Below are 14,763 nucleotides of genomic sequence, written 5' to 3'. Positions count from 1 at the left end.
GAATATTATTCAGCCTCAAAAACAAAGGAAATTCTGACACATACCACAGCATGAATGAATCTGGAAAACACTGAACTAAGTGAAATAAGCCAGACACCAAAGGACAGACACTGTATGATTCCACTTACAAGCAGCACCGAGACAGATTAATTGAGACAGAGTAGGAGGGTGGGTGCCCAGAGCTGTGGGGGGGGAGTCACTGTTTAACGGGCCGAGAGTGTCAGACAGTTTGGGAAGATGAAAGAGCTCTGGAGATGGACGGTGGTGACCGTAGCACAGCAACAGAAATGTACTTAATGCCACTGAATTGTACATTTAAAAATGTTTAAAGTGATTCATTTATGTATATTTTACCACAATTAAAAAAGCTTTAGAATCTTTCCTCTTGGCTAGGTATGAGGAAATGAGGTGAACACTGAATTTTGCAAGGGGAAACAGGCTTCCCTTTATTTTTTGTTTTGAAGCTCTCTTCCTACAAATCCAAGAGGAGGAGAGCCTGGAGACAGGAAACACCACCACTTTGTTACTGAAGCTAATTTTATTATCTCAGCTCCAGCCAATCCTATAAATGCCCGTATATACCTATAAACACTCAGTTCAGCCCGGTACCTTCATCTTGTTTCCTTTTTCAGAAAGGGAAATCACTGCTCGGGCGGGGTGGGGAGGATTCTATATATTGCAAGTTCAAGTGCTTTACTATAGGTAAACAGTTGTTAACACAAGCACTAAAGAGCTGTTTAATCATTGACAAGTATAAAATACACAACCAGAGGGAAACTGCATTAAAGAAGAGTGTGCTTTCCTAGGAGATCTGCAAGCCTTAAAAGAATGTGATGATTCACGGTTTCAATTTAATCTACGATGCTTAAACAGCCCCATGAATCATTTGATCAGATAACAAAGTGTGTGTTTTTAAATCCTCACTCAAGGACAAACTTAGAAAGAGGAAGGGAGAGAGAGAGAGAAACATGATGTGAGAGAGAAACATCGATCTTTGCCTTCCATATGCTCCCGGACTGGGGATCAAACCCAAACCCAGGTCCATGTCCTGACCTGGAACTGAACTGGCGACCTTTCAGTGCACAGGCCGTGCTCAACCCACTGAGCCATTCCGGCCGGGTGGGTTTTTTTTTTTTAATGAGGCAAGTTACAGCCCTAATTTCTACTATTATTATTTCTTATAGAGTATGGTACAGAGGAATGAACTATTTGATTTTGGCCAGGTTATTTTTATTTTTTTATTGATTTTAGAGAGAGGAAGGGAGAGAAAGAGAGACATCGATCAGTTGCCTCCCACACCCCCCCAGCCAGGACTGAACCTGAAACCCAGGCATGTGTCCCGACAGGAAATCAAACCCATCCCTTTTTGGTGTGGGGGACAATGCTCCAACCAACTGAGCCACACGGGCCAGGACTGGCAAAGTTATTTTTAAAACTGAGTAAACCCCAATACCTGGTTCCTTGAAGGCATCCAATAAGTAGCGTCTCTTATCATTATTGATTATGCATATTGTATATATATTTAAAACCAAAGGAATTTAACTTTTATGTCTTGAAATTGCTTTATCTCTCAAACACACAACGCTATTTTTCACACAGGAGCTAATGCTTGAAATTGAGATACTATTTGGGGAAAAAACAATGTGCAGAAATACTCAGAGTTTTAAAATAAATTTAAATTGGTACATATATACCGTGGAATATTATTTGGCTGTAAAAAAAGAATAGAATCTTACCACTTGCAATAGCGTGGGTGGACCTAGAGGGTATTATGCTAAGTGAAATAAGTCAGACAGAGAAAGATAAATACTATAGGATTTTACTTATATTTGGAACCTAAAAAAAAAAAAGAAACAAACAAAACAAAAACAAATTCATAGATACAGAGAACAAATTGATGGTTGCCAAATGTGAGGGCATTAGGGACTAGGTGAAAAAGGTGAAGGGATTAAGAGGTACAAATTGGCAGTTACAAAATAGTCACAGGGATGTAAAGTAGAGCACAGGGAACATGGTCCATAATATTGTAACAACTGTGTGGTGACAGGTGAGTACTAGGCTTATGGGGGGTCACTTTAAGTTATATAAATGTCAACCACTATGCTGTAGACCTGAAACTCATACAATGTGTAATGTCAACTGTAATGGAAAAATAAATCATCTTAATAACAAAAACTAAAATAAGTTTAAATTTTGAAAAATAACTTTTCATTATAAATCCTTAAATTATAAGTGTGGTGCATCATATAAATGTAGAGAAAATTCTATAACAATACACCTTCAGGACAGAAAGGTTCGGTTTCCACTTCTCTATGTTGTATTCAAAGTAAGGTAACAACAATAATACTTTGAATTTCCAGACATGCAAACGAGGATCTTTTTGAAAACAATCTGAAATAATTATCTGGCCTCTGGTGGGAGGATTTTTTAAACAATAAAAGTAATTACAAAAGAAGATTGCTTGAATTAATTTGTTGAAGAGAAAACCACAGGCTCAAAATGGCATCACTTAGTGCTAAAAGCCCTTGATACCAAACCTAAATTTAATCTAATTGCAGTTTCAACCTCCCCCAGTTAATCTTAATCAACCAGTCTGAAATTTTCTGGTCAAGCACCAGTAAAATAATCTCACATGTGCCCTCTGCATCCCCCATAGAAAGAGGAGGCAATCTGCATGATGAAAACCCTTTCTCTCTTTTCCCCCAAATAAAAGCGGTCAGGCTCCAAAATAAGCCTTCCTTGTCTTTTGCCAATAGCTTCATTACCCCACCTTCTTGCTATAAAAACTTTCCATTTTGTACAGCCCCTTGGAGAGTATCTTCTAGTTGCTAGATGGGATGCTGCCAGATTCATGAATCGCTTAATAAAACCAATTACATCTTCAAATTACTCAGTTGAATTTTGTTTTTTTAAGAGATTGAGTAAATTTTTAAATTTATTATAACACAAAGCGTACTAATTTAAAAGCATATAACAAATTGGAAATAGATTGGTAATAAATAATCCCCAAAAAACACATCTTTAACATTCAAGGTATGTATGTATAATTTGTTAGACATTATATGAATATATGATATTTCATTTTATTTATTAAAAATACAAATGCCAGCAGAAAAATTGAAAAAAAGAATATAAACAGATATTTCCCAAAAATCAACTCACTAACATCAGAGAAGTAAGTAAGCATTTCAACCACATAGGCAAAGAACATCTAAAAGATAACAGCGCTGAGAAAACCAAGATGGCAGGTAGGTCACAGCTGCACCCGCCCCTCCCGCAGCCACATCAGAATCACAACTAAAACACAGAACCACCGTCACTCAGCCTCCTGAGAGCCGGCTGCACAGAAGCCCCACAGCCAGGGAGCTGAAGCAGCACCGAGAGTGGGAGGAGGGATGGAGACGCGGGCGGGTCGGGGCTGGATCATAGCGGTGCGGCCGCAGGCCCACCCCCCATGCCTCGGGGTAAACCCAGGAGGGAATCTCGGCGGGGGAGGTTTCCCCGAGGAGTGAGGGTCCCAGCCCCACAGCGGCCCCCAGCCCAGGGCTCCAGGGCCGGGAAGAGACGTCCCCACAACTCCGGGCTGTGAAACAGCGGGGACTGTCCCTGAGGGTCGCGGAGGCCGCGGGAGCCCCAGCAGCTCCTCTAAAGGGCCCGGCGCAGACTCACTCGGACGCGCCCTCTGAGCCCAGCGCCGGGAGCAGCCTGAAAGGACCCGGGACACTCGGGAGGGAACTGACCTGCCTGAGATCCGGGCGAGAGGCGGAGGGCGGCTTCCTCCCGGGCAGAAGGGCTGGCGGAGGCCATGGCTCCTGTGGCGAGTCCTCCCCGCACAGCCGGCAGGCAGGCGCCATGTTTGAGTCGCCAGCACCTGACTCACCCCGTTGGCCCCGCCCCGTGATCCCCGGAGGCCCCGCCCCTCCCCACCTGCAGCTCATCCGGGCCATTTCCAGGGGCTTTTCTGTGCAAGCGGCCTCTCCAGCCTCATGCTTAGGACTTTCCTGAAATCCCTCAAACAAGCAGCAGCGGGCCCCATACGGCTTGATAAGCGGCCCCAGGCCTGGCACTAGCGGCAGCTGCGCTGGCTCATAGCCTGGCCTCTCCTGGACACCTCCAAGCCCAGCACAAGGAGCAGCCAACTACGGTTTGCTGAGTAGCTCATGCTGGGTGGCCCTGGGCAAGGCACTGGCAGAGGCTGACTCTGCACCTCCTGGGAGGCCCCAGAGACAGTGCACCTGGTGGTCAGACTCGACCACGCTGGATTACAACCCTACCACATCCACGAGTGACACACTCAAGGGGCGCACTTGGTGAACCAAAGCTCCACTGAAGTAAATCCTGCTCCATAGGGGTGTCTCCAGCACAGCAGCTCTTTGGCTGGAGTTGCAGCTGGTCCTCACAGCTGATTGGCCTGGGGGTCAGTCCCTCCCAGGGACGCCAACAGCAACCAAGGCTCAACTACAACAGGACAGTGCACACAGCCCACACAGGGGAGCACTTAGAAGGCCCAGCTCAGGTGACTGGGGAGGCTGAGCCACTGGACCCTACAGGACACCTACTACACAAAGCCACTCTACAAATTCCAGGAGACATAGCAGCTCTACCTAATACATAGAAACATACACCTGGAAGCAGCCAAAATGTGGAGGAAAGGAAAGAACAGAAGAAATCTCTAGAAGAGGAACTAAATGAAATAGATCCAAGCAAGCTAACAGATACAGAGTTCAGAATTTTGGTTATAAGGATGTTTAAGCAGATGGTTAGGGAAATAACTGAGAAAATCGATAACATAATAAAGTACCAATTTGATATGAAGGCTACAGGAACTGAAATGAAGAATAATTTACATGGAATCAACAGTAGAGGACACTGAGAATGAAATCAGCAATTTGGAACACGAGGAAACAAAAAACACCCAACCAGAAGAGCAAAAAGAAAAAACAATCCAGAAATATGAAAATAGTATAAGGAGCCTCTGGGACAACTTCAAGAGGCCCAACATTTGTATTATTGGGGTGCCAGAAGAGGCAGAAAGAGACCAAGGAATTGAAAACCTATTTGAAAAAATAATTACAGAAAACTTCCCCTACCTGGGGAAAGAAATCAACTTTCAAGTCCAGGAAGCACAGAGGATCCCAAACAAGAGGAACCCAAAGAGGCCCACAGCAAGACACATCATAATTAAAATGCCAAAGGTTAAAGACAAAGAGAGAATCTTAAAAGCAGCAAGAGAAAAGTAGTTAGTTACCTACAAGGGAGCACCCATAGGACTGCCAGCTGATTTCTCAACAGAAACCTTGCAGGCCAGAAGGGAGTGGCAAGAAATATTCAAAATGATGAAAAACATGGAACTACAACCAAGATTACTCTACCCAGCAAAGCTATCATTTAGAACTGAAGGTCAGATAAAGAGCTTCTCAGACAAGGAAAAGCTAAAGGAGTTCATCACCACCAGACCAGCACTACAGGAAATGTTGAAGGGTCTTCTTCAAGAAGAAGCTAATGAACAAAAGAATTTGATGAACTAAATAGATCCAGAGACACTGACACATGCAACAGACGATCATATTTCAGAGGAAAAAGGGAAGGGGGGTGGAGGGTGGGAAGAGATTAACCAAAGAAGTTATATGCATATATGCATAACCCATGGACACAGTCAATGACGGGGTGAAGGCCTGGGGAGGGGGTGGGAGCAAAGTGGAGGGGGTCAGTTGCGGGGGGAAATGGTATACCTGTAATACTCTCAACAATAAACATAAATTTAAAAATTAAAAAAAAATAAAAAATAAAAAATAAATGAATAAAAGATAACAGTGCTGGCAAGACCCAGTGTAAACTGACATCATAATCCATAAAGATTTCCCACTCATCGGCCAGCCCACCAAAATGGCGTTAACCTCTCAGATTTGTAAACGTTAGAGAGAGGAGGGTTTTCCATATTCCACTTACCTATCCACAGGCTCTGTGAACTAGGGTAGGATGCGCTGCATAGACCTCCACAAGTTCCCCGCCTAGCTCAGCGGCTGTGCGCTATTAAATGAATAAAGGGGGAGCCGCAGGTAGGAGGGTGGAGTGCATGGGGGGGGAGTGGAAAGTACATCCTACACAAAAAGAGAGAGTTTTGTCACTTAGCCAAATGTTCTTACCTTGGCCCAGTTTAGTGAGGGAAATTTTAAGTGAGAGGAAGAGTCGAGCCCGCCTCCACCGCTTGCTCTCTGCTTGATCTTAGGTGAACTTGGCAGCTTCACCAAGCCTCTGTTACCTCAGCTGTAAAATTTAATTTGCTTCCAGGGTTAACATTATTAATACAGTCCAGAGTAAAGTGTTTTTTTAAAACAGTTCTAATTAGAAGGAAATAGAAAAATAGACTTATCCCAGCTAGAGAGGGAAGTTCAACTTATTCAACCATTGAAATCAAGGGAGAATATTTAAACATGGTTTTGCTGCGTTAAACTATTTTAAAACATTTTTATAGCCAAATATAACAAATATAGCAAAAGAAATCTTAACAGAATATCATAACAAAACCTTATTATCCCTCACATATAATTAAAGCAAACATATAAAATCAATAGCTAAATTACATTCAATAAGAGATTAAAAGAGATTGCAAATTATATCTAACAAATTAACATTGCATAAAAGTACCTTCTTGATGGAATTAAAGAAATCCAAATGAAAACATCATTACGGTACACAATGGATCAAGTGCGTTGACAGCCCAGTTGATGGACTCCCTGCCTACGCCTTTCGCCTCACAGCTTCTTAGCTGCCTTAACACAGGGTCCGGGCCTGGCCATGTGGCTTGCTGTGGCCAATGGAACAATAAAAACCTGACACAAAAAGGACTTTAAGCAGTGCTTGTGCGTGTCTGCTCCTCTTTGGGACCCCGGCCATTACCATGAGACTATGCCCGGGCCGCCTGCGGCGGGCACGGGGGATGCGGGAGACGCCGAGGTGTGGCATCTTCCCTTCCAGAATCGCCCAGCCGAGCCAGGCCCGGGCACCGGCCAAGGGCCGGCCGAGGCAGGAGCAAGGGGGTGCGGAGCTTAGCCGGGGTCAGCCTCCATCTGTCGTGGAAGGAGTGACTGAATAGCTGGGTTACTTTTTGGTTTTGGCCTTTATAAAACACTTGTATTGAGGGAAACGGACACACCCTAAACTGCACTCATCTCAAGTACACAATTCGATGAGCTTTTCCGTTGCGCATGCTCCCAGGAGGCCGTCACCACAGTCAGAACACTGAACACGCCCATCGCCCGCGAACCGCTCCCTCTCGGGCTGTGACCTCCCCCGGCCCCGCCCCGGGACCCCCCGGCCTCTAAGGGACACCCCACCTCAAAGCCAGGAGACAGTCGGCGTGTCCGGGCGCTGGGCCCGGGCTCTGAGGACGCACACGGCACATTGTAAGGAAGTCCCTTTCCCCACATCTAGGCAGGTAGGAAAGCCCCGGTGGCGGTGTCCCTGAGCCCACTGGCACCGCAGCAACTGCCAGGCCACTGCCCGCCCAGCACCCTCGTCGCAGCGCCCCAGCTGCCAGCGGCCTCCCTGGAGGAGCCGCGCAGTGCCTGCCCGCCCTCATGTCCCGGCCGAGGAGGTACCTGTCACCGCGATGACATTCAGATTCTTGATGGGGAAAGACCTTGGAGATCATCTCCAATCAATAAAAGGTAATTAAATAAAACATGTTTAAAAGCCCATTAAATAGCCTGTACAAACTACCTACCAGTGGTGACCGGCTCCTCTTGTAAAGATTGGGCAGTTCCCTCCCAGGCAAAGAGCTTTGCACAGTGAGGCCTGTGTCATAGATAAAAGTTACTGTTAACATTATTACTCTAATAATAATCACTATTAAGCGATAAGTATCAGGGCAATAGGGTCTGCCCGCTACACTTACATAACTAAAGGAACTTTTCACATTATTCTTTACAAAACGTGATGTTTAGAGGAAATTTAATTCCTCTAGCCCAAGAGGCAGCTAGAAACTTCTTTAAGAAATAAACAAAGGTTCTCTTTGTTAGTAAATACTGAAAAGGAAGATACTAGAAGCAGCAGAGCATAATATCAACCAACGTATCTTTTTTGTCTCTATTTCCTCTATTTCCACTTTTAAAAGATATATTTGTTTAATTTGAATAAGACCATGAGGACATGGACTGTTAGCCCTTCTAAGTTCTATTTAATGACAGTACCTTTACTTGAATCGTAATTCATCCTTTGGAAGTCCTTAATTAGTAAGTCTGCTTTAAATTGGGGGAAATTATCTAAATACAGGGAGCACCACAAATTGTTTAAGTTCTAATCATAGGTGTTAGTTGTGTCCTTACCTACTTCTTACAACCAAGAATGTAAAATTGTGGAATTAAATCTTCAACAGCAGTGAATTTGGATAGTTCAACTGCTCTAACTAGAATAGTGGTCATCTTTGGTGACTTGATAAATATAAAAAAGTATCATCTTATTGAAGAGAAAAAGTAAAGCCAATTTTCTGAATTTTACATTTGTAACTAAAGCAAAGCCATAATCAAATATGTAAAATATTTTGTAAGCTATCTTGGATAAACATCTTAATAGTTTCTAGAAATTAGAGATTTTTGTACACCAGTGACTCATGCAGAGTCCCAGAATATGCATACTCCGATTTTCAGTCATGAAGCTTTCTAATAAAGACTTTATTATTGCAGGGGAGGAAAAATATTTTTTCCCCTCCACCCTTAATGTTAAGTTCTTGACTGAGACCCCTGTAACGAAAGACAGGTTAACAGGAGAAAAGCAAACAAGTTCACTTAATACAAGTTTTATGTGACATGAGAGCCTTCAAAAGGAAATGAAGAACTGAAGGAACATTTAATCCTGAATGTTTTTATGCTGGATTTGATGAGGAGAGGAAAGTTGTGGAAAGATATACTAGGACAAAGGGCATGAGGTAGGTATAGTAAACTGGGGAAAACTTAGCAAAGCGAAAATTCACCTGAGTTTCCCTCTGTCTTGGGAGATGAGGGTGCTCCTCTCCTGGTCCAGGGGGGACGCCAACCCCTCACGAAAGGGTTTTGTGACCTGCTGCAGGGGAAGGTCAGAAAATCCTTCCTGCATATGCCCTTTCTCAAATTCCTCAGCTGCAAATATGCAGTTGCTAAGGTGCCATATTTGGGGGTGGCAGGTCCCGCACCCCGTTGCTATCGTTCAGTATTAGATCAAGAAGCACCTTTATTACTTGACTGTCACAAACACTGTCATGACAAGTAGGTTGGTTTTGAGGTGTGCTCACCGCAACAGCCAGGGTCACCGAATTTCGTCCCAGGTCAAATCCAGCCCAGAACATGTTTTTGTAAATAAGGTTGTACTGGAACAGCCACTTCCACTTGTTTACGTGCTCTCTGTGGCTGCTTGCACAGCAGAAGAGCTGAGACGCACAGACCGTGCGGCCCTCAAGGCCTAAAGTATTCACTCACCAGCCCTTTACAGACGAAGTCTGTTGACCCTTGATCTACAGAATAAAGAGCAATAAATAAATGTTAAGGGATTATTACCAAAGAGTTACTACTCCAAAAGCCTCAAAGGATGTCACCCTAAGCTGATACACTTTTGTACCAGAAAGCCAATGGCGTTTGCCTAAATGTGGAATTCCATTCTCCCACGCTTGAGGAGACATCACAATCAAAGTCATGATTAGAACAGAGGTGCCCTCGTAAGTGGAAAATAGAGTGCTTTTGGTTTGGGCGATGTTGCATTAGTGAGGATGCCATATAAACGGAACTGTTCGAAAAGGCTACAAAACCATGGCTCTTGAGAAGAGAAAACCAACCATGGGCATTTTTTATAGCTGGATTTAAAAAATATTTTAGTTACTTTTATAACATTTTAAAGTTATGTTCTATTAATCAGCCTTCCTGAGCGTCAGGGGAGGGTAACAGGTGGGATTCCATAATACAGTGACCTTGGTCCATTTATATCCATTAATATCATAAAATTCAGCCTATATAAATGGATAATTTAGCAAAGCTTTCTCCTCACTCTGCCCCACTATCATCCCAGCAGCAGGAAATAAATACATTCATATCTACACATAACTACTAAATAAATCCATAAATAGCAAATCCCTGGTACTACCTACCTGCGTGGATTGCATACAGGGGCCCACGTGAAAAGTAACTCAGGGCATAAAATTCGGGGTATTCTTCTCTTGTGAATTTCATCTCAAGTTCATATCTTTTGAAATACGTTATAATGAAAAGTACTAAACAAGGCAGATTTGAAAGAATTTTACAGTGAATTCCTATAAACCCAAATCTACATTAAACATTTTCATTCCTTTTAAACATTCAGATTAATGATGTATAAAATACGTAACACTTTTAGGTGTATAGTTTGGAGTTTTGACAAATGTATACAACTATGTAACCACCCCAATATTGATATATTGATTCTTGACTTTCAGATAAATGGAATCATGCAGTATGTAGTCTTTTGCGTCTGCTTTCATTTAGCAAAATGCTTTTGAGATTCCCCCGTGTTGTTGCATGAAAGCATTTTATTGCTAAATGGCATTCATTGTAGGGATGTGGTTTATCCTTTCACCAGCTGATGGGCACTGGAAGTATTTCCAATTTTGGACTAGTATAAATAAAGCTCTTATGAACATTCATTTACAGATTTTGGTGTGGACATATGTTTTCATTCCTCTTGGGTAAATGTGGAGAACTGGACTTGCTGGGTCATAAAGTTAGTATAATATTAAGATGATAGAAACTGTCACATTGTTCTCTAAAATGGTTGGGCCTTTTCACTTTCCCATGAGCAGTGTGTGTCCTACTTGCTCTACATTATTGCTCACAATGGGCACACCAGTCTTTGTAATTTCAGTCGCCCTAATTAGTTGTAGTGGTGTTACAATTTGCATTTCCTTAATAACTAGTGCCTTTGAGCGTAGGTGCCTGTTTGCCATTTGTATATCTTCCTTGGTGAAATGTTCAATTGTTCCTTTTTTTTTTTTTTTAGTATAATCTTTGTTTATCTTTATTGTTGAAAGTATTACAAACGTCCTTTTCCCTCATTGATCCCTCCACCCCGCACCCCAGGCCTTCACCACACTGTCTGTGTCCATAGGTTATGCATTTATGCACCTAAGTTCTTAGGTTGATTTCCACCCCCGCCCTCCCACCCACCCACCCCCGCCTTTCCTCTGAGATTCGTCAGTCTGTTCCATGCCTCTGTGTCTCTGGATCTATTTTGTTCATTAGATTCCACATATGAGTAAGATCCTGTGACACTGTCCTTCTCCAACAGGCTTATTTCACGCAGCATAACACTCTCCAGGGCCCACCATGCTTCTCAAAGGGTGAGGGACCCTTCGTTTTCACAGCTGCCTAGTGTTCCATGGTGTGAATGTCCAAGATGTTTGATAGGATTTCAATCTTCTTGAACTTGTAGAGACTTGTTTTGTGTCCTAACATGTGGTCTATCTTGCTCATTCAATTTTTCAATATTTTATCCCTTTAAAATTTGTCTATTACAAACACAGTCCTTTATCAGATGTTTTGCCTAAGGCTTGCCTATCCATTTTTTTAAACAGTGTCTCTTGAAGAGTTCTTAATTATCTGAGCTTTGCCTAACCCAGGATCACAAAGATTTCCTCCAATGTTTTATCTAGAAATTTTAGTTTTAGCTCTTAATGTCGGTGATTCATTTCAGGTTAATTTTGGTGCGGCATGAGATAAGGTCAGGGTTGATTTTTTTTCTCTCTCTTGCATATAGCTAAGCATTTGTTCCAGAACCATTTGTCAAATATACTTTCCTTTCCTCCATTAAATTGTCAACTTTGTGAGAAATTAAGTGGCTACATAAGTGATACATTCTTACTTAGACTGTTTCTGGACCCTCTTTTTGTGTTCCACTGATACGTATATAGTTGGACACCAAAAGCACATTAATTACTGTAGTAATTATTGTATTTCTTGTAATCAGGTAGTATGAATCCTCCAACTAAATACTCCTTTATCAATGCTGTTTTGAATATTCTAGGTCCATTTGTATTTCTATATAAATTTTAGAATCAGTTTGTCAAATTCTACCAAAATATGGCCACAAATCATTTTGATTAGGGTTTCACTTAACCCATAAATCAATTTTGGGATAACTGATATCTCAACCATATTAAATATTTCACCCAACATGGTATCTCCCTCCATTTATTTAGGTCTTCTTTAATTTCTCTCAAAGTGGCTTGTAGTTTTTCATGTTCAGGTCTTGCACATATTTCACTAAATTTACCTCCAAGTGTTTCATGTTTGAGTTTTAAGGTTTTTATGTCACTTTTTTGTTGTTGACACTATTACAGATGCCCCCCATTTTCCTCTTTTGTCTACCTCCTCTGGCCCGGCCTGGCCCTCGCCCGCTGGCCTTCACACTGTCGTCTGTGTCCATAGCTATGAATATATGTTGACTAATCTCACCTTCTTTTACCTCCCTCCCCTCTGACATCCGTCCGTCTGTTCCATGTATCCAGCCTCTGGTTCTATTTTGTTCCTGTTTATTTTGCTCATTAGATTCCACATGAGTGAGATCATGTGGTACTTGTCTTCCTCTGACTGGCTTATTTCCCTTAGCATAATACTCTCCAGGTCCATCCCTGCTGTCGCAAAGAGTAAGAGTCTCTTTTTTTTTACAGCCACATAGTATTCCATTGTGCAAATGTCCCACAGCTTTTTTATCCACTCACCTACTGATGGGCACTTGGGCTGTTTCCAGATCTCGGCTATTGTAAATAACACTGCAACGAACACAGGGATGCATACATTCTTCTTTTTTATGCTTTTATTGATATCAGAGGGAGGGAGAGGGAGATCGAAACATCAATGATGAGAATCACGGACTGGCTGCCTCCTGCATGGCCCGACTGGGGATCAAGCCTGTAACCCGGGCGTGAGCCTGACCAGGAATGGAACCCTGACCACCCGGTTCATAGGCTGTTCAACCACTGAGCCGTGCTGACTGGGTGTGTGCATTCTTTCTGATTCGCATTTCCGGGGTCTTAGTTTTTTATGCTCTTACAAATGTTATTAACTTTTTTCATTTCAATTTTCAACTGTTTCTAGTTTATAGAAATATATTGGTATATTGATGTTGTATCCTGTAACTTTGCTAAGCTTATTTGTTGTCTTATAGATTCTTTATCATTGTCTACTTATATAATCATGCTACCTGCAAATTGAAAGCTTTGTTTCTTTCCACTTTGTATGTTTTTAATTTTTGTCTTGTTGCACTGGCTAAAACCTCATCAGTATTGAATACACAAGACATTCTTGTTTGGTATATTAAAGGGAACTATTCAGTCTTTTACCATTAAGTAGGTTAAATGTTACAAAGTTATCCTTTATCAGGTTGAGCAAGTTCCTTTTTATTTGTACTTTGCTGAGAATTTCTACCATGAATGGGTCCTAAATTTTGTCAAATGCTTTTTTTGAACGTACTGAGATGATACGGGTTTTCTTTTTTACTGTGTTGAATTCCATTGATTTTCAAGTTTCTTCTAAGGTGTCAATTTCACTGGCATAAAAATTTTTCACAATAACCCCTTTTTTTCCATCTGTAGGATCCATGGTAATATCTCCCTGTTTTGCTTCTAATATTGATGATTTCTGTTTGTTTTTTCCTGAGTCTGGTTAGAAGTTTATCAATTTTATTGATATTTGCAAAGAGCCAGAATTTTATTTGATTTTCTATGTTCTATTTCATTGATTAGTGTTCTTATCTTCGTTTCCCTCCTTTTACTAGTTACTTCTTAGGTTGGAAAGTAAAATTTTGATTGTACATTCTTTCAAATGTGTTTAAAGCTATAAATTTACCTCTAAGTACTGCTTTAGCTGCAGCTTAAAAAATTTCAGTATGTTGTGATTTTCATATTCATTTTGTTCAAGATATTTTCTAATTTATCCTTTGGCATATAGATTATTTATGTGTGTTGTTCTTATCTTTGTGATTGATTTCCATTCCATTGTGGTCAGAGAATATGCTGTGTATGATTTCAATCCTCCTAAATTTAGTGAGAATTTTAAGCAGCAGGGATATTTTTTCCTTGCTCATTTTCCAGTTCTGCTGCTTAGATACAGGTGGCATAGGGCCCTGGATGATGATGTAGCCACAAGATGGGGAAAGCCTCAGACTTGAATCACCACATGGAAGAGTGAAGCAGACTTACCTCAAACACCCATCCTGGCCTATACATGAGCAAGAAATAAACTTCTATTGTTAGAACCATTACAGGTTTGTTTGTTACAGCAGTTTAGTTAACCCCAATTAAAATGCTGCTTATCTCTATAAGGTTCCCTGCCACCATACAACCCTGGAAGTGAGTTTCTCATAAAACATAATCTCTATTTTAGTTCACACTACCCAAAGCATACCCACCACATCTATTTAACTACTTTCATGTGTTTTATTAACAGACAAAAACTTCAAATGAATTTAAATATATATGAAGTTTATTGCATCAGCCATAATTCTTTTTTAAAATAGAATTTTATTGAAGTATAGCATACATACAAAAATGTGCACAAATACACTATCTATATCCACATATATAATACATATATCTGCAGAAATTTACAAAGCTCTCTACATCTGGGACATTCTCTTCCTTTCCACTCCTTCTTTCTTTCTATTTTTTGAGGCCTGTTAATGGAGGAAGTCAAGAAAACGAGGTAAAAGGGCACCCAGAGTGTGTCACTGAGAGGCCCTTCAAGAAGTCAGAATTCAAGGTTAGAA

This window comes from Miniopterus schreibersii (genome assembly GCF_964146895.1).
Source record: "Miniopterus schreibersii genome assembly, chromosome: 13".
In the NCBI taxonomy this organism is placed as follows: domain Eukaryota; kingdom Metazoa; phylum Chordata; class Mammalia; order Chiroptera; family Miniopteridae; genus Miniopterus; species Miniopterus schreibersii.
Note: the sequence above shows the minus strand (reverse complement) of the source record.